Raw genomic sequence first — 25,256 nt, 5'->3', positions numbered from 1 at the left:
CTCATCCATTGTCTCCTTCCCCTGTTAACTCTCCTTCTGCTCTTAGACCACAGAAGCAATTATACTGGTACATATAAATGGATATTCCAACCCCCTCCTAGCTCTCTCTTCTATAAAGATACAAAAATCCAAGTCTTGGTCCTCAGCCACTTTATCTTCTTTGCCTACATTTGCTCTTTAAGTGAAGCAACAGTAACCTAGGCTTTAAAAGGCAGAACAGACAATAATTCCAAAAATTTACATACCCATCCTACTTCAACCTGGAACTCCAGATTTGTGTATTTTAATGCTGTTTTCCATAATGTCCACAACTCCAAATTAATTTCCAGACCAAACCCTTCAGTTATTCTCCATTGCAGATAATGTCAGTGCTAATCTCGTAGGCACCCTAACCCCAAAATTTAGCACTCCCCTACAGTCATCACTTTCCTTCACACTCCACATAAAATTAATCAGCAAGCTCTGGCAGCTTTACCTCCAAATATGTTGAGAATCCTATGACTTCTACCACAACCACCTTGGCCTAAGCAACAGTCATCTTTCTTCCCAAACAACTGCTTAGCTTCCTGCTTCCTTGTTGTGACTCCAGCCCCTCTCATGTATTTGTTATTCACAGAGCAGTGGGTGTACTTCCTAAACATAGAAACACGCATAGAGTATATCGGGTTTCTCTTAAAAACTCTCTAAGGGTTTCCAATTATGGCTAGATTGAAATTAAACTTCTTTCAATAACGCTACATTATCCTTCCCTACCACACAACCCCAACCTCCCTGCCTCCAACCAGACAAAGAGGTCGTGCCTTTCTTGAATTCATCAAACATGTTTCTTTTGCATGCAACACTTTTCCTCCAGAATCTTAACATGGCTGGATCCTTTTCATCCTTCAGGTTTCTTTTAAAGGTGTGAAAGTCCTGTTTCCCTAAAGAGGTCTTCCCTGACAAACCCAGCTAAAATACGCACCCTTGTGACCATTCACCATTTCCTATTCTTTTTATTGCACTGTATATAATTGCATTATGTTATTTGTCATCTTATTTAGTCTCCCATAGAATGCAGTTTCCCTGAGGGCAGTTACATTGCAGAAATGCCAAAATTATTTTTTGATTGTTGACTGTATTGTTCTTCTCCGAAACTCTCTATAGTCTTCGCCTGTATCAGAGAACTAACTCCTACATGTTTGAATAGTTGGCTTATATAATCTATTGGGTTGGCCAAAAAGTCCCTTAGGTTTTTAAGTAAAAATAAAAGACAAATTCTTCATTTTTACCAAGAACTTTATTGAACAACGTATTCACCCTTTTGTTCCACTACCTTCTGCCATTTTTCAGGCAACTTCATAATTCCATCTTCCCAAAACTTATCTTTTTGAGCAAAGGACTATTCCAGGTGCTTTTTACAGTCTTTCAGGGAACTGAAATTTTTTCCATTAAGAGAATTTTGTAAAGACGAAAATAAATGGAAATCCGAAGGTGCAATGTCTGGTGAATATGGCGGATGAATAACAACTTCCCAGCCAGGCCGTAACAGTTTTTGCCCAGTCATCAAAGAAACATGCGGCTTTGCGTTATCCTGACGGAAGACTATGTGTTTTATGTTGACTAATTCTGGACGCTTTTCGTCGAGTGCTGCTTTCAGTTGGTCTAATTGGGAGCAGTACTCGTTGGAATTAATCACTTGATTTTCCGGAAGGAGCTCATAATAGAGGATTCCCAATCCCACCATATACACAACATCACCTTCTTTGGATGAAGACCAGCCCTTGGTGTGGTTGGTGGTGGTTCATATCATTTGCCCCACAATCTCTCCTGTTCCACATTATTGTACAGCAACCACTTTTCATCGCCCATCACAATTTGTTTTAAAATTGGAACTTTTTTTTACGTTTAAGTAGATAATCTCATGTGGAAATACAGTCAAGAAAGTTTTTCTGCTTAACTGATGTGGAACCCAAACATCAAAGCAAATCACATAACCAAGCTGGTGCAAATGACTTTCAACGCTTGATTTGGATATTTTGAGTATGTTGTTATACTGCATGGTATAACATTGATTGCTCTCAATTAATGTCTCGATTTGATCGCTATCAACTTCATCTGGTCTCCCCAAACGTGTAGGATCGTCCAGCAAGAAATCTCCAGCACAGAACTTTGCAAACCACTTTTGACACATTCAATCAGTCACAGCACCTTCTCCATAAACTGCACAAATCCTTATTTTTTGCATTTCAGTTGTGTTTTTACCTTTCTTGAAATAATAAAGCATAATATGACGAAAATATTGCTTTTTTTCTTCCATCTTCAATATTAAAATGGCTACACAAAAATTCACCAATTTTGATAAATTTTTTAAAAAATGCACGCTGATATGACAGCTGTCACAATACAATCTAATAAAATTGTTTCGAATGAAGTTAAAGACAACTAAGCTCTACTAGAGCCATCTTACGGAAAAAAACAAACGAAGCTTTTGGCCAACCCAATACAAAATATTCTGAGATTAACACTTGCATTTTCACAAGAGAGTTTAAGAAGTAAATTCATTTTCATCTGTGTTCATTTATAACTTCTCTATCCATTTACTTCTAACCCTATACACATTCCATAATGTGTTTCTGAGCAAACAGAGTAAGAAAGCATGACCCCCCAAATGTTGAAGTCCATTAACTTTAGATTAGGCCAAAACTTTAGAATAGCTTTACTACTGCAGGGATTTCTTAGACAAACTAAATTTCAGAGCCCAAATAAGTTTTCATTTTGTTTTTATTTGTTTGTTTGTCTGTAGAGGACATCACACATTTAATCTTGACCTTAACAGGGTACCTGTCTTGATTAAGCCAGTCTTTAACACGTGGCTTATGTGTAACTGAAAATATTTCCTGGCTTCAAAGTTCAAGATAATAGAAATTTAAATTTTTCAAATTCTAATCTAAAGTAAGTTCCTTTAACACTATATGTTGATATCAACTACATATAATTCCCAAAGCAATGAGGGACTGCAAGGTATTTTGCATGTTCTGAAACAGCCTGAGATTAGAAAAAATGACTGCAGCATCACAGCATATTTTCCTTATTTCAGCTGAATATTGTTGACTTTTTTCCTCTTAGAAAATGGTAGTCCCATTTTTGGGTAAAGACATAAATGAAAATAATATATAATATAAATACTTAAAATAAAAATTAAGGAAAGACAACAAGATGGCATAGATTCGGGGCTTCCCTGGTGGCGCGGTGGTTGGGAGTCTGCCTGCCAGTGCGGGGGACGCGGGTTCGAGCCCTGGTCTGGGAGGATCCCACATGCCGCAGAGCGGCTGGGCCCGTGAGCCACAACTACTGAGCCTGCGCGTCTGGAGCCTGTGCTCTGCAACAAGAGAGGCCGCGACGGTGAGAGGCCCGCGCACCGCGATGAAGAGTGGCCCCCGCTCGCCACAACTAGAGAAAGCCCTCGCACGAAGAAACGAAGACCCAACACAGCCAAAAATAAATTAATTAATTAATTTATAAAAAAAAAAAAAAAAAAAAAAAGATGGCATAGATTCAATTTTCCCTATTTGTCTCCTCACAATACAACTGAATAGCCTGGAAATAAATAAAAAGAGAATGACAAAAGGACTCTGGAAGCTGAAAAGTAGAAGTCAGACTGGCTAGGGTGCTCAGACCTTGAGGAAATATAGTGTGGTGAACTTTCTTAGTTTTCTTTTTTTTTTTTTTTAAGGAGTGAGGCGGCAATGGGAGGGATGCTTTCTTTTTTTCTTTTTTTTTTAAATTTATTTATTTATGGCTGTGTTGGGTCTTCGTTTCTGTGCGAGGGCTTTCTCTAGTTGTGGCAAGCGGGGTGCCACTCTTCATCGCGGTGCGCGGGCCTCTCACTATCGCGGCCTCTCTTGTTGCGGAGCACAGGCTCCAGACGCGCAGGCTCAGTAGTTGTGGCTCACGGGCCTATTTGCTCCGCGGCATGTGGGATCTTCCCAGACCAGGGCTCGAACCCGTGTCCCCTGCATTGGCAGGCAGATTCTCAACCACTGCGCCACCAGGGAAGCCCTTTAGTTTTCTTTTTATCTCCCATATTTCCTAGACTGGGCACCAGAGAGTTTTACAGTCCAAAGTTACCAAAGTACAGACAAGAAAAACAAGAATGCCTACTTTCCTGGGCCAAAGATAAGGAAAGGGAAGTCCAACGAAGAGTTAGTGAGAAGTCCTAAGCCCATCAGGGCAGTTCTACAACCAAGGCAGTAGCAGGAAGGCTGATTTGTCTGCAGTAGTATCTTCACAGCCTGGGTGGGCCAACTCAATCCCCACTCCAACCTGTGTGTTGTAGTAATGTCAATTTCCTGGTTTTGATATTGTATTATAGTTATGCAAGATATTAACATCAGAGGAAGCTGAGTGAGGATGCAAAGGACCCTCCTTCAAAATCTTTGAAATCTGTATTTATTTCAAAGAATCTGTATTTATTTCAAAGCAAAAAGCTAAAAAAATTTAAAGAAAATAAGAGTTAGGTGCCTACAGTAGCATTTCTTTGGAGGAAACTCTAGTAGATAGAAAACTAAATGACTTCCAAGAGCTTTACCTCTACTAAGTTTCATTAAGCTACTGTCCTTCAGCTATGGCATAATAAAATCTCATTGAGGCCGGCCAAGGTATGGAGACCACATGATCACCGCAGAATAATGTGTTCCACCTTTACTGATACAAATATAGTGAGTGAAAATGGGACATTCTACATTCAGGGACATAGTTTTACAGCTTTTCTCACTGCTGAAAAGCACTGAATGTGACAATGTTAGACAATGACTTTTAATAAGGAAACAAAATGAGGGTTAGAGACAGAAAGGAGAAAAAAGAAGAGCTTTTCATAAAGTATCATTGTACCACCCCACAAATTAGTTCTTAATCACAGAGAAAAATGAACCTTTAAATGAAGAAAACTGACAGTCATTACCTTCATTAAATAATCAAATTAGCAACACCAACAGTGGAAAACAGGACATGATGCAATAATAAATACTTAATATCATCTATGTATTAGACCAAAATCTTTAGCTTATCACAAACTATGAGAAACTGACTAGAAAATTCAGAATGAATAACATTCCACAAAAACTGGTGACAACAATAACAACAATGGATAAACAAAAATGAGCTTGGACTCTTAAAAAAATGCAATGTCATGAAAAAGTAATAAAAACAGCAAGGGGACCATTCTAGGTTATAAGAGACTAAAAAATAAAAAACTCACACATGACACTTGACTGAGTTTGAACTGAATTTTAAAAAGAAATAGCTATAAACACCACTGGGGACAATTGGGAGAAATGTAAATAACGTCTATCTTAAATGATATTTTATTAATGCTGATCTTCCTAGGTGTGATAAGGGTATGGAGATCATGGAGAATGTCTTTTCCTTAGGATATGTACACCAAATTTTTAGAGTTAAGAATCTTAATTCTTGTAAACTGTATTCTTATGGTTTAGCAGGCCAAAAAAGGCATGTATGGGTAGATAGACAAACATGCAGAGGGAGTAGGTTAACAACCATAACTCTAGAGAAAGTGTATGCAATGTTATACTACTTCAACATTTCAGTAGGTCTGAAAATTCTGAAGCCAAAAGTAGTTGGAAAGACGGATCGATTGTTAAAAAAAAAGTGTATGATATAAAAGATTATGTTCTTCGTAGTATTTTGCTTAGTTACAAATTATTATGTTCAATGAGAAACTTCTAATTAAAATAATAAAGTGGACCAGTGTAAAAAAAGTGCTATCATGTATCTTCTGCACAACATAATCCCACACCCAGTATTTTTACCTGATGTTTACAGTCACCAGATCATAATTCATCTAGAAGTCTAGAATTTGTTACCTCAGATCCTATATGCGCCTCTTTGCTTGAAAAAGCTCATTAAATATGAAATATTTATAGTTGCTGACTTAAAATAATAAATTGAATATACATACTGAAAAAATATTTGTGTGAATAAATGACTAATGCATATGACTAGAATTTTATTAGGGGAATGAAAAACAAGAGGCCAATCTTAAGGAAAATAATTGTTGTCTTATTTAATTTCTGCCAATGGCCTAACTCACTCTAGAAAGTCCTGGGCACTTTCTTAATCTACAACCTTGTGTGAACAATCCTTCTCTTAGGTGAGGGAAAATACTTGTGCAAGTAAGAGCCACAGGAACTGGGAGAAAACTCAATGTTCTGGGAAGTCGGACATCTCAGTCCCCAGCAACTCCACACCTGGCTACACAACAGAAATACCAAAGGAGTTTATTGAATAGACAGAAGAACACTGGGCTCCACCCACACTTGTCTCAGAATCTGTAGGATTCATCCCCAGGAATGTTTACTATTTTTTAAAAAGTTCTTTTAGGTGATTCCAAATCACAGCTAGGTATAGGAATCATTAAGCAATTTACAATCATAGGACTGAAACAGTTTCCCTGGAAAGAGCTGATTTTTGTATGCTTAAACTGTATCATTAAAATTAAAAATTATTCATAGTTTGACTAATAAAATAGTAAGAATAAATCTTTTGCATTCAAAAATTGAAGAGCTAGTTTTGAATTACATTTTTACAATTTACAATTTATGTAACGTAGGACAGATAATTTTATTTCTCAGGGCTCCCCTGTGAAAGGGGAATAACCATGTCTGTGAGTCAAGGAGCCAATACTGAGTTATGTCACTGTATTTATGCTTGTGAACATAGTCACTTATGAGACTTTATATTTGGAAAACCTACATCAATAAGCATATTCATATGCAGAATCAGCAGGCACAATGCTTAACATAAAAGTAATCAAAATTTAACTCTGCTTGTAGAATTTGGCACAGATAAATGGAGACTCTTCCTTTCATTTGAGGGTAAAAGAATACTCTGGAATTTCTGTATAAAACTGAAGAAAAATCAACTATTAAGCACATTAAAATATGCTCAAATCCACTTCTCTGTGATTTACTTATAGTAAGTCTTCAACAAATATCATCACAAAAATGAATCAGAGGCCACTTTGCCAAATTTGCCTGTTCAAATTGACATCTGTGGGAGCTTTCATTTAACTTTACTATTATACATGATTTAAATTTTCATATATTTAAAATACAGACATAGGAATAGTTTTAGAATTTAAAACTTAAAAATTTAAATTTAGAATTTAATTTTAGTAGGGAATCAAGGAGGGTTTTTCTTCATAAGGAGATGCTCTTAATCATAGCCTAAGTATCACTGGTTTAAACACTAAAGCCATTTATATTTTGTAACAATTTTGCAAAGTTACAGCCTATGTTACTACCCCAAATTCCTACAGTTTAAGAGATCTAAGATAATTGTCATGCAATTAACTTCCAGGCATGCACAAATGTTGAATAAAACAAATCAAATTCCTTACACACTCAATGCATTTATTAAAGAGTCATCAAAATGCTAGGCATTCAAACCTAACTTTGAAGGAAAGCCAGTGCCAGAGGAGAATAACAAAGTGTATATGAATATAATACTTGCTCTATTTTGTAAACATGCAAACACACATTGAACAATGAAGTATAAATGATAAAGTCTTAACACACCCACTTATTAGAATAAATTGCTCATTAAATTAAAAAAATGAAATATGTGCTTAAAGTCTAAGTAGTGGGAAAGGGAGTTGCTTAATCTTTTAAATACTGTGTAAAATCATGTTGATACAAGTCAATAATTCTCAGCACAATTAGACATAGAAGATGTGAAATTTCCTGTTTTGTGCAATGTTTTCTTTATGCCCCTCTCCACTACAACCTATGGTAAGGCATACACATTCTCATACTTGTGCCTTGTGGTTTATGTACTTCATCTTAGCAGATGCTTCACCAATCATAAATTAAAGGAAGACTTTATTGCCTCTCATTTCTCTGACATTATAAGGCTTGTCACAGCACTGGATGCAGCATTTTATGAGACCTACTAAATCCCTCTTGGTATTTTGTTACATGTAACTCTATTTCTTGCCATCAATAACTTCTTAAAACACACACACACACACACACACACACACAAACACCCCTTTATGGTTAGAACAAATATTCCAGGGCCTATAGTTAAAGAGCTAGTCCATAGCATTACATTGAAGTCTGATGAAAAAAAAAAAATCTGAGTATCTTTGATCATGAAATCACTAGGTGAATGCCAGTTGTCTCTATGGAAATGTAAATAGTTCAATGATATATATTATCTTCTTTTCCTTAAAGTATAATGAATGTCAGCATTTGTAATTCTTAGAATGTTTTCTTTTCCATTATTAGATTTATTGCAGTCTAAAAAAGAACAGAAGAGAATGCGTTTCCTTTTGAAAAGATTAGTGTTCAAAAAAAGTGGCTTAGGGGCTTCCCTGGTGGCACAGTGGTTGAGAATCTGCCTGCTAATGCAGGGGACATGGGTTTGAGCCCTGGTCTGGGGAGATCCCACACGCCGCGGAGCAACTAGGTCCGTGAGCCACAACTACTGAGCCTGCACGTCTGGAGCCTGTGCTCCGCAGAAAGAGAGGCCGCGATAGTGAAGAGGCCCGCGCACCGCGATGAAGAGTGGCCCCCGCTTGCCACAACTAGAGAAAGCCCTCACACAGAAACGAAGACCCAACACAGCCAAAAATAAATATAAAAATAAATAAATAAATGATTACTATTAATTAAAAAAAAAAAGAACTTGGCTATGAAAAAGATGAAAAATGAGATTAAAAAAAAAAAGTGGCTTAATGGTTTCATCAACTAAATGGTTGATGAAAACAGAAACCCATCCTTGTCTTTATTCTAGGGTCTTCCAGCATAGTTACAGTATGATCTGTGTATTGAAAATTCATTAAGACATTCCACAACGCCTTATAGTAGGAGTTGTTCATTCATGATATACTGCTTTACCTGCCACAGATGCTTCATATTTGTGTGTACGTATATTCTCAATTCTCTAAGGTAAATACCAATGATTGGGCTGCTGGGAAAATGCATAGTTTTAAGAAACTGACCTACTGTTTTCCTAAGGGATTGTAAATTTTTACATTCCCAGCAGCAAGATCTGGGAGGTCCAAGGGCTCCACATCCTTCACACCCTTGGTGTGGTCAGTCTTCTAAATCTTAGTTATGAAAGTGAGTGGGTAGTGGCAACTTTTCAAGGTTTTTATCGGGATATAGCTGAAGACTAACAATGTTGAGCATTTTGGCCTGTACTTGTTTACCACTCATGTATCTTCTTTTACCTTTCACCCAATATTTTTATCATGTTGTTTGTCTTCTTGTTATAAAACTGTAAGAGTTCTTTATATATCCTAGACACAAGTCTTGTATCAGAAATATGTTTCGTAAATATTTTCTCTGTCTGTGGCTTGATTTTTCATTTTGCTAACAATGTCTTTCAAAGAGCAAAAGTTTTAAATTTTGATGAACTCCCAAATTATCAATAGTTTTATTTTGTGGCTCATTCTTTATATGTATCTTATGTGTATTCTTTATGTGTATGTATCGAAAAATAGATGCCTAACCTACAAATTTTAAGAGTAAGTTCTTATATTTAGGTCTCCTATGCATTTCTTGTTAATTTTTTGTTAATATGATATGCAATAAGGGTCTAAGTTCAATATATATATTAAATATATATATATTTAATTGTTTCAGCAGCATTTGTAGATAAATTGTCTTCCTCATTGAGTTTCCTTCACAACTTAGTTGAAATCAAATGACAATATATGTGTAGGTCTATTTTTGGATTCTCTATTCTGTTCCATTCATCTTTTCATGCTAATACCACACTGTCCTGATTAATGTAGCTTTCTTCTGTTATAATTTTGCTTTATCTAAAATTTTACATGGATGGAATTATGTAGTATGCATTATGAAGTCTTTTATTCCTGACTTCCTTCATTTGGCATTATGCTTTCAAGAGTAATCCACGGGGGCTTCCCTGGTGGCACAGTGGTTAAGAATCCGCCTGCCAATGCAGGGGACATGGGTTTGAGCCCTAGTCCAGGAAGATCCCACATGCCGCAGAGCATCTAAGCCCGTGCGCCACAACTACTGAGCCTGCACTCTACAGTCTGCGAGCTACAACTGCTGAGCCCGCGTGCCACAACTACTGAAGCCCAGGCGCCTAGAGCTTGTGCTCCACAACAAGAGAAGCCACCACAATGAGAAGCCCATGCACCGCAATGAAGAGTGACCCCCGCTCACCTCAACTAGAGAAAGCCCGCACACAGCAACAAAGACCCAATGCAACCAAATATAAATAATAAATAAAATTTTTAAAAAATCATATAAAAGAGGGAGGGAAAAGGGTCAGATCTAGAGAAGGAGACTAACGATGAAAGCAGAGGTCAGAATGATTAGCCAGGAGCCAAGGGATGCAAACAACCTCTCGAAGCTGGAAAAGGCAAGGAATGGATTACCCTCTCGAGTCTCCAGAAGGGACATAGCCAAGCCAACACCTTGATTAAAAAAAAAAAAAAAAAAAAAAAGAGTAATCCATGTAGTTGCATACGTCTGTGTTTTGTTTCCTTAAATTTCTGGATATACCACAGATTGTTCAGTAGTTATAGAATTCTCTCTCATCTTCAAACTTCCCCCCATGGTAGCTGAAAGAATTAGAAAGTAAATGAAAATGGCAAAATAGATTGCACAATTTCTAGAAATAGTCCTGTAGGAAATATACTCAGAAATCAAAGAATAATGAAAAAAGTACTGTTGAACAAGCAGTAAAAACCTGGTTGATACTGAACTGCGTGTATCTGTAGTGAATTACAAGGCACTGTTGAGTGTTTTCAGTGAAAGTTTGGTTAATGGGTAACAGTAAAATATCTAGACCATGAGGACACCAATACTGGCCTGTCATTTTTGATATTCTTTTTTCCCTTTGTGTCAATCGAAGGTTCCACATGGTATCATCTTCCTTCTGCCTGAAAAAATAATTCATTTAACATTTCAAGGAGTTCAGATATGCTGGTAATGAATCCTCTCAGCTTTTGTTTGAGAATGTATTTATATCCCTTACATTTTTGAAACATGTCCTGTTTAAAAAATTCTAGATTAACAGTTTCTTCTTTCAATTCTTCATAAATGCCTCTCTATTATTTTCTACCTTGCATGGTTTCAGGTAAGAAGTCTTCTGTAATTCTTATCTTTGTCTTTTGTAATGTGTCTTTTTTCTCTGGCTGCTTTTAAGAATTTTTTTTCAATCACCTGTTTTCAGCAATTAGGTTATTATTCAAGTTAGTGTGGTATTCTTAATGTTCTTCTACCTGGGTTTGTTAAAATTTTTGGATCTGTGGTTTTAGTTTTCATCAGATTTGAAAATATTTTTACATTATTTTTCCTTATATCTTATTTTTGTCCACCTCCTACGTTGGGGTCTCCAATAACACATTTATTAGACAGATTGATATTGCCTCACAGTTCACTAACTTTCTGTACCTTTTTTTGTTCAGTCCTTTTTCTCAGTGCTTTATTTTGGATATTTTCTATTACGAGGCCTTCAAGTTCTCTGATCTTTTCTCTTGGGTGCCTGTTCTTCTGTTAATCTTATCCAATGTAATTTTTATATTTCTAATAATGAGTTGTTCATCTCTAGAAGTTCATTCAGATCTTTCTGATGTCTTCTATTTCTCTTTTAATATAGTCATATTATTTCTCACATCTTTGGACATATTTTAGGGTTATAATAACTATTTCAAAGTTCTTGTTTATATTCGGGTCTAATTCTATAGAAATGTCTGGTTTTACTTAATGCTAAGCATTGTTAATTTATATTGTTGGGTGATGGATTTTGTTTTATTGCTTCAAAGGGTGTTCGATTTTGTTTTTCCATAGAGGTAGCTACTTGTGGATCAATTTTATCTTTTTGAGGCTTTCTTTTAAGCCTCATTATGACAGGTCCAGTGTAGATTTTAATTTAGGGCTAATTTACCCTGCTACTAATGTGTGTCCCTTCAGAAAACTTTAGCAATTCTTGTATTACAAGACATTTCCACTTAGACTAGTGGAAATGCAAATATTTCTAGTCCTGTGTGAGTACTGAATTGTTCAGTCTAATGTTTTTCAGTGTTTTTTTCCTGGTCTTGGAAAAATTTCTCCCACTAGCGTGTAGATCGGTTCTCACCCAAAGACTCAAAGGGACCCTGTGTACAAATCTCTAGAATTCTCTCTTTCTGGAGCTCTCTCCTATCCAAACTCAGCTTTCTATTTTCTTGATTCAATACGATTTCCAGGCTTTGTTCTCCTCCCTGCACTGTGGCCTGAGAACTGCCTTTAGGCCATAAACTATGTCAATCACAGAAATCATCTCATTTGATTTCCTTCTCCTAGTCATCATAGTCATGCACTGGCTATTGTCCAACGCCTGAAAACCACTGTTTAATTAATTAATTTTTCCCCACTTTTCGAGTCTTTTCCTTGAGCTCCTGAAATATATGGAAAAACATTAAAACTACAACAAATACACATTTGGCCAAATATTGAAAAGTCAAAAAACAAAATTAAGTTTGAACCGAGGCTAATGTCAAAAACAAATATCACCATAATAAAAGGAAGTTCTGGGATACAAAATGAAATCTAAGTTTCATAAAGAAATGTAATTATTAAAATAATGTATTCATAAATATTTTGGACATTAAATTTTAATATTGTGATGTTGGATGACAGAAACAAATATTCTTCAGCACTGGGATCACTCCTCTACCCATTTGTAATATTAAATAGTAGGTAACTTGCACCTGAGATTGTTGGAGGCCTATATATTATTTGGCTAGCTCTGCTGGCATTACATACTGCTGATATTGATGTTTTCACCTAATTATTCAAATTTCCTTCATCTAAATAAAATGGACTTAATATGGTAGATGAACACGTAAACTTTCCTCCTCTTCTCCACTTCCATTCCTGCATTTGAAGATTTGCTCTGTAGTAAAACTGAAATCTCACTGAATCAATCCCACAAACTAAACATTTTTGTACTGCTTGAAGAAAATACTTTTAGCACATTTTCATAAGCTGATTCAAAGTTGTTTTCTTCACTTTTTTTTTTTTTGGACTAATATTTCAAGTACTTGCTGCTTCTCATAATCTCTTGGGATAACTTTTCCTTATACCTTTAACCTAGAAATCTGGCAAAGTAGCAACACTGGCTGTCTAGGAAACAAGATCATCTAAGATTCCACATTGCTTACACACCAATTTTACCATCTTTCCAGAGTACAATGATATGAAGCTCTTTAGAGCAGATGGCATATAAAAGTACTAGCCATAGTATTTTTGTCACTTCTCAGTAAGGATCAGAAGATTTTTGCCAGTGCGCAAGTTCAAAGATGACAGAAATGATATTAAAGTCGGCAACTGGGCTTCCAAAGACTGAGGCAAAAGTCCAACCTCAACAGGTGCTTTAAGCTGTTAATACATGCTTTGTGACCACCTAGAGGGGTGGGATAGGGAGGGTGGGAGGGAGGGAGACGCAAGAGGGAAGAGATATGGGGGTATATGTATATGTATAGCTGATTCACTTTGTTGTAAAGCAGAAACTAACACACCATTGTAAAGCAATTATAATCCAATAAAGATGTTTAAAAAAAAAAGCTGTTAATACAAGGCAAATCTTGATCTTGGCTGAAATTTCTTGAGACTTCTGGAAAATACCTGATGGTCGTCAAGTTCTGTGATTGTTAGGTCTCCCACATTAAAGCACTCTCTTGTGTACTTATTCTAGAACTCCACTTGAAAAGACAGTACTCAGAATTCTCAAGTGTAATCATTGGGTTTGTCCAAATTCTCTAGGTTGGTAGCCTAGAAAATTTTCCGTTTATCTCAGAACTTCATCATCTTCTCTCCAATGTTTTCTTCTGTTTCCCTTTCTATGTCTCAAATACGTAGTTTATATTTCTCACTACTCAGTATTTTTCATTCCTTTCTAATTTGTTTCTATCCTTGCCAATCTGCTGAAAGAGCCCCTCAACAATTTCTAAATTCCTTTGAGTGACTTTTCTTTAATGTCAGTCTTGCAGGTGGGGCAGAGAAGTAGTTACTATGTCACTACATCGTTGTTGCTTAATTGAATATTTATGACAGTTTCATGCACAGCACCATAGTGTGAGGATACCTTTTCTTTCTTTCTTTTTTTAAAAATAGGTTTGATCTCTTTTGATTAATAGCCCGACATCAATTATCACACAATTCTTACATTCATGAAAATTACAAAAGTTGAAGAGAAAACATTGTCTGAACTAAGAAGTTACCCATTTTCTTATCTTTTGAAAATTTCAAGTAAAAATATAACATTTAATTTAGAAAAAAACAATAAAAATGATATCAAAATTAAAATCTTAATAGAGTTGGAAAACAAATTCCTTTACATAATAGAGGTATAAAAATTAATTTAAATGTCAATTTTGACCCCTCTCACTCTGCAGAGACACTGGCAAGAGAACACAGCATATACATGAAGATTCTTCATGGTACATATTCATGTTCACTGAAAGCTGTTAAGGAAGCATTACCCATCTCTGGTGAACTCCGCATAGAATTCCCTGCAGCAGCTACTCCAAGCCTGTCAGTACAAAGCATGGGAATTACACTGTGGAGGGAAGATGCTAACCCATGGAATTCAATGTATTTTAGTTCCACAGGTGGAGTTCCCGCTAGAACTGCACAGGCAAGTTATGTATAGAAAACAACAAAAAAGAGAGGGAGAAGCCACAAATTCCTGATAATTTGGGGACAGCAACTTGCGCCCCCCTGGGGCACTAAGGAGTGGTACTCAAGCACAGTTTCACTGAGGCTATAAGAAAGGGACATGCCCAACTTAGTACATTAGTGGTTACTGGCATGGCCCAGGGGTATTTGGGCTCCTTCAGGTAAATGAGGAAAAGGTATTCTCTTCAGAAGTTTGTGGTGGTCTGATGCGCTGGCTTCTTCATGCAAGGTGATGTAACAGAGCTGAAATGTGTACTACAGGATCCCACTTTGGTGCTCGACACAGTGGCTTCTATAAATTTCTATTAACCTCTGTTTTTTCCAGAGACTCCAGTGCTTCACACTAGAATTGCTAGTGAAAGTCTGATTTCCAACTAGGCTTGCAGTTTCTTACTCTTTCATGTAAGCATTATACCAATTAGCTTTTGCTCTAAAACAAAGCAGTCCAAAGTTTAGTAGATTAAAACAATACCATTTTATTTAGCTCACAAGTCATTGGGGGCAGCTTAGTGATTCACTGGTCTGGGCCAGCTTGGCTGGTCACTGTTAGGTTTCCTCATGTATCTTTGGTCAGATCCCAGATTGGCTGGAGGTTGGATGATCTTGGCTGACCTCACTTACATGTTCCACACTTAGAAGGCTCTCTACCAGGGTGCCTAATTTCTTTTCCACATGGCTTATCATCCTGCAGCAGAACAGCTTGGGCTTCTTCACAAGGCAGTTAAAGGATTACAAACAGCAGCAAGAGAGAGACAGGAAGTTCCTTCGTTCAGGAACTCTTCAAATATCTGCTTGCATCACATTTGATACTGTACCAATGGCCAAAGCAAGTCACATGGCCAAACCCAGTCTCACTATGAGAGAGTACATCCAAGGGCATGAATGAAGAGGAGAAGAATTTGTGGCTATTTTTATAAGTGGCTTAATTATTGATTCTCATATTAATATCCTATTCTCATAGTATTTGTAGTGACTCTATTTTCTTTTTTGAACCTAGACTTTTGAAGAATTAATAGTTGAATCAAGGCAGATGAACTCAAGAGCTGAAACAAGTGTTAACCACAATATTGTATTACTACCACAGAGAAGTAATACCAGACAGTATACAGCATAGAAGCATACACATTCATGATCATTCTAAGAGACAGGATAAAATTAAAGATAATTAAATGTACTAGGCTGTGTAGCGTAAACCCAGAGAAAGCAAGAATAATTTTGATGGAGAGGTGAACTGGTTAAAAATACATAATGAAAAAAACAGTGATCTATTTCCCAGCCTTCAAATTCACCTTCTGTCAGGGTGCCTGTTGGAAAGTTCCATATGGATTTGTGCATGATATTTCACACACATGTTCAAAATAAAATTAATTATCTTCCCTCACTCAAATATTCTTCCCACAAGTCTCTTATTTTGATTCACTCATTGATTCATTCAACAAATATTTATCTAGTGGTTACTAGGTGCTACTTAATTTTCTAAGTGTGGTGATAGTGTAAACAAAAAGAGTTTCTTCCCTAAAGGATCTTACATTCTAATGAGTGCATAGAAAAATTTAAAAAGTAGGAAGTCATATAATAGAATATTGAATCGGGATAAATACAAAGAGAAAAATGTAAGCAAGCAGTATCTGTCAGTAGGGAGTAAAAATTTAGCCACCTTGGAAAAGTGTTGTATTCCTTTTTAATTTGAACATTGCTATAACCTGTGGCCCTGAAATTCTGTTTTCAAGTATATGCCAAGAGAAATTCTTTCATATGTACCAAGGCATGTATACAAAACTGTTAAAAGCATCATTTGTCCATAAGAGCAAAAATCTAGGGAAAAAACCAACAAATGTGTATTAATATATGATAGAGTATTAGTAGATAAATTCTAAGAAGAAAAATAAAACTGTGTTTGCTGGTAAGATGTATAAGTTTTAACAGCCACTTTGGAAAACAGCTTGACATTATGTTTTAAGTGGAATATTCACATATCTTAAAACTTAGTGATAAAATTTAGTGATTCTACTCCTAAGTTTTTACCCTGGAGAAAATATTTCATATGTCTACCAAAACATATAAAAGCATTCATATTGTCTTTGTTTATATTAGCGAAAGGTTTAAAAATGTCTAAGAATGGAAGTATGGATAAATTAAATATACTCACACAACAGAATGTTATATGCCAGTGAAAATAAATAGATCTTGGTAAATCTTAGAGAATATAAAAAATAAAAGTCATATGACTTCCCTTTCAGCTATAATAAATTAGCTTGTAAAAGGCTAGAAAATCTATCTAAAATAAAATATTTTGAAGCAGTGGTGAGCTACTGAAGTTGCTGGCATTTGAGGGGTCAGCATGCTGGATACAAGAGAAGTTTACTGAGGTGAGCACATGCTGTTTCCCCCAAAGAACATTTGATGATTTTTGGAGGACAAGAGGCTAAAAAACTGGGGGGATCCAAGATTCTATGAGTCAGAAAAATCAACAGACCCTTCAGTATCTTCAATGTTCTCGAAAGGCAAACATGGACATTCTGGTCTGCAAAGGCAGTCAGCAAGAGGGGCTAAGATTCTGGAGAAAATCAAGGTACATATAAGTGAGACTGCCATCACAATGGTTTCCCTCTTGGGGTATTTCTTGAATGTTAGCTAAACAGTGTGAAAGTCTAAGAAGCTAAGCAGAAATTATCTGAAAAGCAAAGTTCTTTTCAGAAGTTTCACATTTCTAGGGAGACCAAAACTAGTTTATGATATGCCAAAAAGAACAAACCCTAGTAAAAACACAAAGCTCTCATTTGGAATCCTGAAGAGCTTCACTCCAGAAGTAGGAATATATCAATGATAGAGAGAACTTAAAAAGAAAAACAAACTATAATTCAGCCTAAGATTAGTTCAGTCCTTGATTAGGTTCAGATGATCTGCCCCTACTCTTATTGCATGTCAAAGGATAGAGTAAATTCTTCTATGGAGGGAAATCCCATCATCCTGGGTCTCTGCAATAGTTCATATTCAATGTATGGCATTCAATTGAAAAATGTATGCATACAAAATATATCAGCCAGCTATATCCACAATTATGCTACATAACAAGCAACCATAATATCTCAGCAGCATGAAACAATGAGCACCTTCCTTCCTTCCTCCCTTCCTTCCTCCCTCCCTCCCTCTCTCTCCCTTTCTTTTTCTTTCTTTCTTTCTTTCCTTTCCTTCCTTCCTTCTTCCTTCCTTCCTTCCTCCCTCCCTTTCTCTTTCTTTCTTTCTCTTTCTTTCTTTCCTTCCTTCCTTCCTCCCTCCTTCCCTTCTTCCTTCCTTCCTTTCTTTCTTTCTTTCTTTCTTTCTTTCTTTCTTTCTTTCTTTCTTTCTTTCTTTCTTTCTTTCTCTTTCTTTCCTTTTCTTTTCTTCCTTTCTCATCTACAAGTTGGCTGGTAGTGGTTTTGCCTGAGGCTGTAGATCTGCACGTCAGCTGAGGTAGTTCTGTTCTTGGTTGCATGTCTAGACATCATCAGGGATAGTTCTGCTCTGCCTGTTCTATTCTGCAGTCCACACTGAATGGGTGACAGTTAACCAGAAGCATAAGTGAGCATAATCAACCATGCAAGCACATTTCAAACTTCTTTGATATCACTTCTACTAAGCACCCATTCACCAAAGCCACCTGGCAAAGCTCAAAGTGAAGGAGTTGGCAAGTACTTTCCATCATCAATGGGGCCATAGAAACTATGTGGAAAATTAATACTAATGGGGGCAGGAGATGAAGAGAAGGGTAAATAGTGCTGGGACTCACTTGCAGTTTATTCTCTTGGTCGAAATTATTTGTGTCACTCCTACACACAAAATATCCTTATATTCATGGGAAGATTCAGAAAATCTCATCCATCTATGGCATCAAGTACACCTAGATATGATTATTCTAGGAATCCAAGATTTTATACCATTTTTAAAGATCAGTAGTTCTCATTTAGCACATTAATGGAATAAAGGAGAAAAAGTATATGATCTTCTCAAAAGATATTATAAACCAATTGATGAGATTTAATACAATCTATGATTAAAAAAAACAAAATTCTTATTGAACTAGGAATAGAAGGGAATTTTCTTAATCTGACAAAAGATAGGTACAAAAACCCTGTAGTAAACAGCATACTTAATGGTGAAATTTTAAAATCTTCTCCTTGGAGACCATGACTAAGATAAAGATGCTCATTCTCACTACTTTTATTCATCATTGTCTTAGTGATCCAAGCCAGTGGAATAAATCAAGGGGAAAAACTATATGAGGATAGAAAAGAACAACATAAAAATGTCATCATTCACATATGACACAACTGTGCACAAAAAAATCCATAAGAATCTGCAATCAAACTACTAGATATGATGAATGAACTTAGCAAGTTTGTTGAATATTTAGTCAATATGAAATAAGCAAATTTCTATAGAGCAAGTACATAAAAATAATCAAATTAAAATATGTCCTATAAATAACATAAATACCTCAGATACCCAGAAGCAAAAGATATATAAAATCTCTACACAGAAATTATTGAGAGAAATTAAAGACAAAAATAAATGAAGAAATACTGAGTTTATAGATGATTCAGTATTGTTAAGATGTCAATTCTCTTCAAGTAGATCTAGAGATTTAATATTATCCTATTTAGATTTTATAAACAATGTGTGTGTGTGAATTGACACACTGATTTTTAAATTACATGAACATTTAAAGAGTCAAAAATAATCAACTCAATCTTAAAAAGAAAAAAGCTGGAAGATGTACCATCAGTATAAAGAGAGATTCACTGACATAGGATCCCACATACATTGCACATTTGACTAAAGTGACCCACTTTATAGCAAAGGAGGCACAGCAGTGTGCGCCTGACTACTGTATCTCTTTGTTCTAACCACACTGCACCACTCAGAAATCACCTGCCCTATGAATGATGAAATAGTTCTTCAACGTGCAGCTAGGCTAAAAGCTGGGAGAGCATTCCCTGTGAAGACAGGGTGTCGTCTTCCATGATGAAGTATATGCCCTAAATCAACGAAAATGATATGGTTCTATATCCCCAAAAGATAAACTAGCTGGGTCCAGTTTCCATAGGGTAAAAGTACAGCAGATCTCACTTAACATCATTCCAAGTTGGCCTTTGGGAATTTGTGCTTCTTGCTTCAGCAACTCTAGGTTCTGTGGTCTGAAGGGGCAGAGTACATGTCTCATTGAACTTACAGTCATGGCTGCTATTAGTTCACTTTGTGCTCCTCATGTCAAGAGGTGCAGAGATAAGGAAAGGAATCAATATACTGGCAAGATTAATAGGCTCCGATCATGGGAAGGAGATAGGGCTGCTGTTACATAAAGGGGCAGCAGAGAGTAGGTTGGCACTTGGTGATTCGAAGGGGAGACGCTAGGCGCTCCATGCTGAATTTGACTGATAAATGCACAAGTGCAGCAGCTATGGCCTGAGAAGGGCATGGTGACCAGAAACTCAGCTGCAAGCTCCAGACCAGGAGCAGTCAGATAAGCTGCAGTTCATTCTAGTAAGTCTCACCAGGAAAGGAGACCAACCAGAATCCCAGAGAAGCTGTTCACAGATAGGATGAACATACTGTACAAAGCAATTGGATTTAAGCTAACAAGGGGTGACCTATACTATATAAAACTATCACCAGATGTGGCCTTCTGAACAAGCTACTCATGCCACCAGTTGCAGAGAATATTACTGATGGCTTACAGCTGTGTCCTTCTCAGAACTTTGTTCTCATGAGGGGAGCTACCTCATCCATGGTTCAGGCTCCTCTCTGGGACATCAGCCCTTGCTTCAATTTGAAACAATTCTGAAGGTCATTCCCATTCTAGCCTGTGAGTTGGGCTATGGCCTCAGTTCCATTTTACCCAATCCTGCTTTCTTCATTTCCATATAGGATTTGTTCCCAAACACACTATCCGATAAACCTTCTTCATACAAATTCCCATTTGAGTCTGGTTCTAGGGAACATGTCCTAAGACACTGTTCCTATTTGGTTTAAAGCATACACACCTATGGCTAGACTGCCAGAACCTTGAAGGCAAACAGAGTCTCTTTTCCTACTGTAATTCTGGCTACAAGTGTGGAGCTTTGCACATTGCTGGTGCTCAGTGGTATAACTGATGACTAAATCAAGAATCGTCCTTCTCACAAGACTGTAAACTTCTTGAGAGCAGGACTACACCTAATTTTTTTTTTTTACAATTTTACATATTCTATGATAACCATTCAGCAGAGGCCTTAAATAAATTTCCCTTACTCTTTCAAAAGAGTGATCAACTCCTAGGGCGTTATTACATAACAAAAAAGAAGTTAATCTACTCACTTATATTGAAAAGCACTTTCTTTGTCAGCCTATAGCATCTGCTTGTCCCTTTCTCGTCAGAAAATTCAGATCAGCACCTTTGATCTACTAACTGCTGTGGTTGGGTGAAAGCAACCTGATATGCTTTGCCATTCTGCTATTTTAAAAATTATTTTGACATTGATGCAAAGAAAGTGCCAGACTTGTGTTCAGAGATACTAAACGCTAAACCAATACATTTTCAGAGGAGATAATGATAGATAATGATGGAAATGAGCTCTTACCAGAGTCATCACTGGGCTTGAGCTCTCCAGCATCAGACATTCCAAATTGTTTGAGTGCTTCTATAGCGATGCGAACAAGGACAGTTTGAGGGAAACATAGGGGAGCCCTGGTTCTATTAACTGTAATCACTGTGGTGTTTCTGTTCGCCAGTACAACACATTTTCCAAGTAGCAATAAATGCTGAGGCACATTTCATTAATTCGTGATTTCCCCTAAACAGCAATGTGTTTAGCTGCAGATCAGTGTGTGACTTTATCACAGAAATGGAAGCAAGGGAAGTACAATGAAGCAAACCACTGAACCGTCTTCCGGGAAAGCTGCTCTTTGCTGTGGGTGCTTTGGACCAGGTCTGCTGCAATCAGCCCAGTCACAGGCCTGCTCCCTGAGGGTCCTGGATTCCCCAGGGAAATCTTTCAGGGACTTGAGGTTACACCAGACCCTGCTGCATTCAGCCAAGGTTGATAGTCAGCTGCAGTTTCTCTCTGGAGGCCTGTGTAGCCAATCTTCCTAAGCTTAAATCAGGAACTTGAAATTCTAATCACCGCCCTGACAGCGGTTTGCAATATGTCTTTTGTGCAGGCCACTTACTGCTTCTGGTGATCCAGCAGTTTCTCAGCTGGAGCTTTAGAGAAGGGACAGAAGCACCTAAATATGAGTCTTCAGAGAATTAATATTGGCATAACACTTGTACGTCTGTTGATGAACAGTAAGGTAGCCTTGTAGAAACTCAATGGAGTAGAACATTTTCATTTGTAGTTATCAGTGGAACAAACACAGTTCTCCTTACAGTTATTATGTGTAAAGGAATTAGTCCAAGACTGAGAAAGACGATATGAACTGTATTTGGCATGGAATCGTAATTTTATTATTATTGGCTACTCACATTCCAGTGTCATACGCTCATTTGGAAGTTAGAAGCACGTATTTCGATGTTCCTGTTCAGTGCTTGCATGCATGAGGGGCTAACATCAAATATAAGGAAATTACAGGCGGTCTTAGGAGATTCATGATTGTATGAAAATGAGTGACTCTTTGCCAGATAATTCCTATTTGCTCCTCAAGATCCCCTACCCTTCCACACCTCTGTCCTATGAGGCTGTCCTGTACAGATATGGCAGATAATGACAAAGGACTCCTTTTCCTCTGGCTTCCTCTCAGTTCAGGCAATGGGGAGCCCCCAAGGGAGGGAAGAGAATGAGTCAGGGTATTTATTCCCCAGGCGCCCTTCCTCTCTGTAGGGTCTCCCTTGGTTTAGTGGTGAGCCTTAACTGGAGGTAACCGCTCTTAACAACTGACCCTCCCTACATGGCTCCCTTTTCCTTCCAGGTTCTAGTTCTAGCTCCTTCCCTTCAATCCTTCAGACTTAAGTGCAGATGGTCCCCCACTCACAACAGTGTGACTTATGATTTGTAACTTTACAATGGTGGGAAAGCCTTACACATTCAGCAGAAACCGTACTTTGAATTTTGATCTTTTCCCGAGTTAGGAATATGCAGTACCATACTCTCTTTTGATGCTGGAAAAGTGGCAGTAAGCACAGCTCCCAGTCAGCCAGGGATCACGAGGGTAAACATCTAATACACTTACAATCATTCAGTACCCAGACAACCATTCTGGTTTTCACTTTCAGTACATTATCCAATAAACTCCATGAGATATTCAATACTTTATTATAAAATAGGCTTTGGTGTTAGATGATTTTCCCCAACTGTAGACTAACGTAAGTGTAATGAGCACATTTTAGGTAGGTGAGGCTAAGCTCTGATGTTCCTTAGGTTAGTTGTATTAAATGCATTTTTGACTTATAGTATTTTTGACTTACATTGGGTCTATCAGGCCATGACCCTATTGTAAGTCAAGGAAGATCTGTATACTGAAAATCCCCTTATGATATCTCTACCTTCTGCCCACAGTTTTGTAAATAATCTCTTTAGCAAACATCCTTATATTACCTTGCTTTGATGTGCCGTCTGCTTACCCCTCCAAACTGACTGACATACCTCCATCTCTTCCTCTTCTTCTTTTATCAAGTTCTGCTTTTTATGACTTTCCATATGAGCTGGTTGCTATTACATGATGTACCAGGATCTCCGCCATCAGAGAATTCACGTTGAATCTCACAGGTTCCAAGCCAGTGCTGTCCAATAGAAATATAACACAAACCACATATGTAATTTTGAATTTTCTAGGAGCTACACATAAGAAAGTGTTTAAAAAGGTTAAATTAATCTTAATGATCTATTTCACTTTACCTAATATATCTGGGTACTATGCTAAACACTTAACAAACATTATTTTATGTTTTTCTTTTTTACATTAACCGTTTGTGGGTTACCCTGACATATTCCATGGTTGAGAGTGGTTCATTCCTTTATTCATTTACTCATCAATAAATATTTTAAATGCTACTGTGTACCAGGAACTATTCTAGGCTCTGTAATACTCAATGAGCAAAGATATGCATTCATGGTGCTCCTATTCCAGTGGGGGCAGAACAGACAGTAACAACTAAAATATATATGCGTTAGCCAAAAATAAAGCAAGAGAAGGAAGAATATGGCAGGAATTGAAATTTTATACAGGTTGTTCATGCAAATCACTGTGAGAGAGATCTTTGAGTCATGACCTGAAAATACCAGCCGTGTAGATAACCAGAGGAAGAATAATTGAAGTAGACAAAGCAGCAAGTACAAAGGCCCTGAGGAAGGCACATAATCGAGGTGTTCAAGGGATAGCAAGAACTATAGTGTGACTAGAATAAGTAGAGTCAGCATGGGGCAGCATAGCAGAGGGCAAGATCAGAGGAATAGCAAGGGAGTGGGGCTCATATGTGTACATCACGTAGGTCTCTTAGGTCAGTGAGAGGATTTTACGTTTTACACTGAATAAAATGGGATGCCAATAGCAGACTTCGAGCAGAAGCATGCATCATTTGACTTAGGTGTTTACAAAATCATGCTGATGGCAGGAGAATTGATGGAAAGAAGCAAAGGAAAAGGCCAGGGGATGGATAGGTGGTACTGCAACAATTCAGGCAAGTGCTGGGGGTGGAGGGCGGCAGGGGTAATTTGGCCTGCGGAGGGGGGGTGGCCTTGGAGGAATGACAAGGGATAGGATTATGAATTTATTTACAGGATGTTGGAAAATAGGAAAACTTGAAGATGACTCTAAGTTTAAGAAAATCGTTTAGTTTCACACTGCTGATAAACAAGAGAGCAGAGACTTATTCCAGATCTGCCTGACTCCAAAGTCCAGGCTCTTAATTTTGCTTAATAAGGCCTTGGTTTTCTCCTCATCTGCAGATGTCTGGGTGCTCCCATAGGATGGAATATACCTTTAGACTGGTGGGCAACTTGTAAATGATGTCCCCTTTTTGTGAATTTTGTGGTCACTGTCTCAGTGCAGTCATTGTTGGGAAAGTGCTCTCTTTCTCTCTTCTCCTGTCCCCTGTCCCCCTTCCCCCCTCCCTTCCCCTTCCTCCTCCTCTTCCTCCCTTTCTCTTCTTCTCTTGCTCTGTAACTCTCTCACAAACACCTATACACATGCATTCATTACCACGAAGTCTTTTAACGTGATATCTTACATCTTATATTCATTTTGGAACCAAGGTCTTTTAAACCAGATTTTCACATCGTCCACTAAATGCATGGTTGTTGTTTGACTGCATTACTCAACATATTCATCTTTTTTCATTCCAAAAATGTTCTATGACTTTTTAAAAGTTACTTTGTGGTAATAAAGAGAATAAACTTAACTCAGTCGCAAGCTTCTTGCACAAACTTAGTTCTTAATACTCCTCCTATCAAGAATTTCCCTAGATCCAGGTAATACCCTCTGTTTATGCTCTGTATTTTTGCACCTTTTGTGTATCTCACATGGCTCCCTGTGTTTAGTTGGCTCTTCTTCTTTATCTAATCTTCTACCAATTACCACCTCCCTTTACCATAGTGAGCA

The 25,256-nt window shown here is 37.3% G+C and overlaps 1 long non-coding RNA gene across 1 annotated transcript in view; it reads left to right on the top strand.

Annotated features, from left to right (window-relative positions):
- LOC309637606 overlaps positions 1-8,656 on the top strand; it is a 216,530-nt gene extending 207,874 nt beyond the window's left edge. Inside the window, exon 2 of the long non-coding RNA XR_014250701.1 lies at positions 8,364-8,656. This is a non-coding gene — a long non-coding RNA (uncharacterized lncRNA). The remainder of the gene's footprint in view (positions 1-8,363) is intronic.
- Positions 8,657-25,256: the final 16,600 nt, after the last annotated feature.

This window comes from Balaenoptera physalus (genome assembly GCF_965194825.1).
Source record: "Balaenoptera physalus genome assembly, chromosome: 11".
Classification (NCBI taxonomy): domain Eukaryota; kingdom Metazoa; phylum Chordata; class Mammalia; order Artiodactyla; family Balaenopteridae; genus Balaenoptera; species Balaenoptera physalus.
Note: the sequence above shows the minus strand (reverse complement) of the source record. Positions and strands in the feature narration are given on the sequence as shown.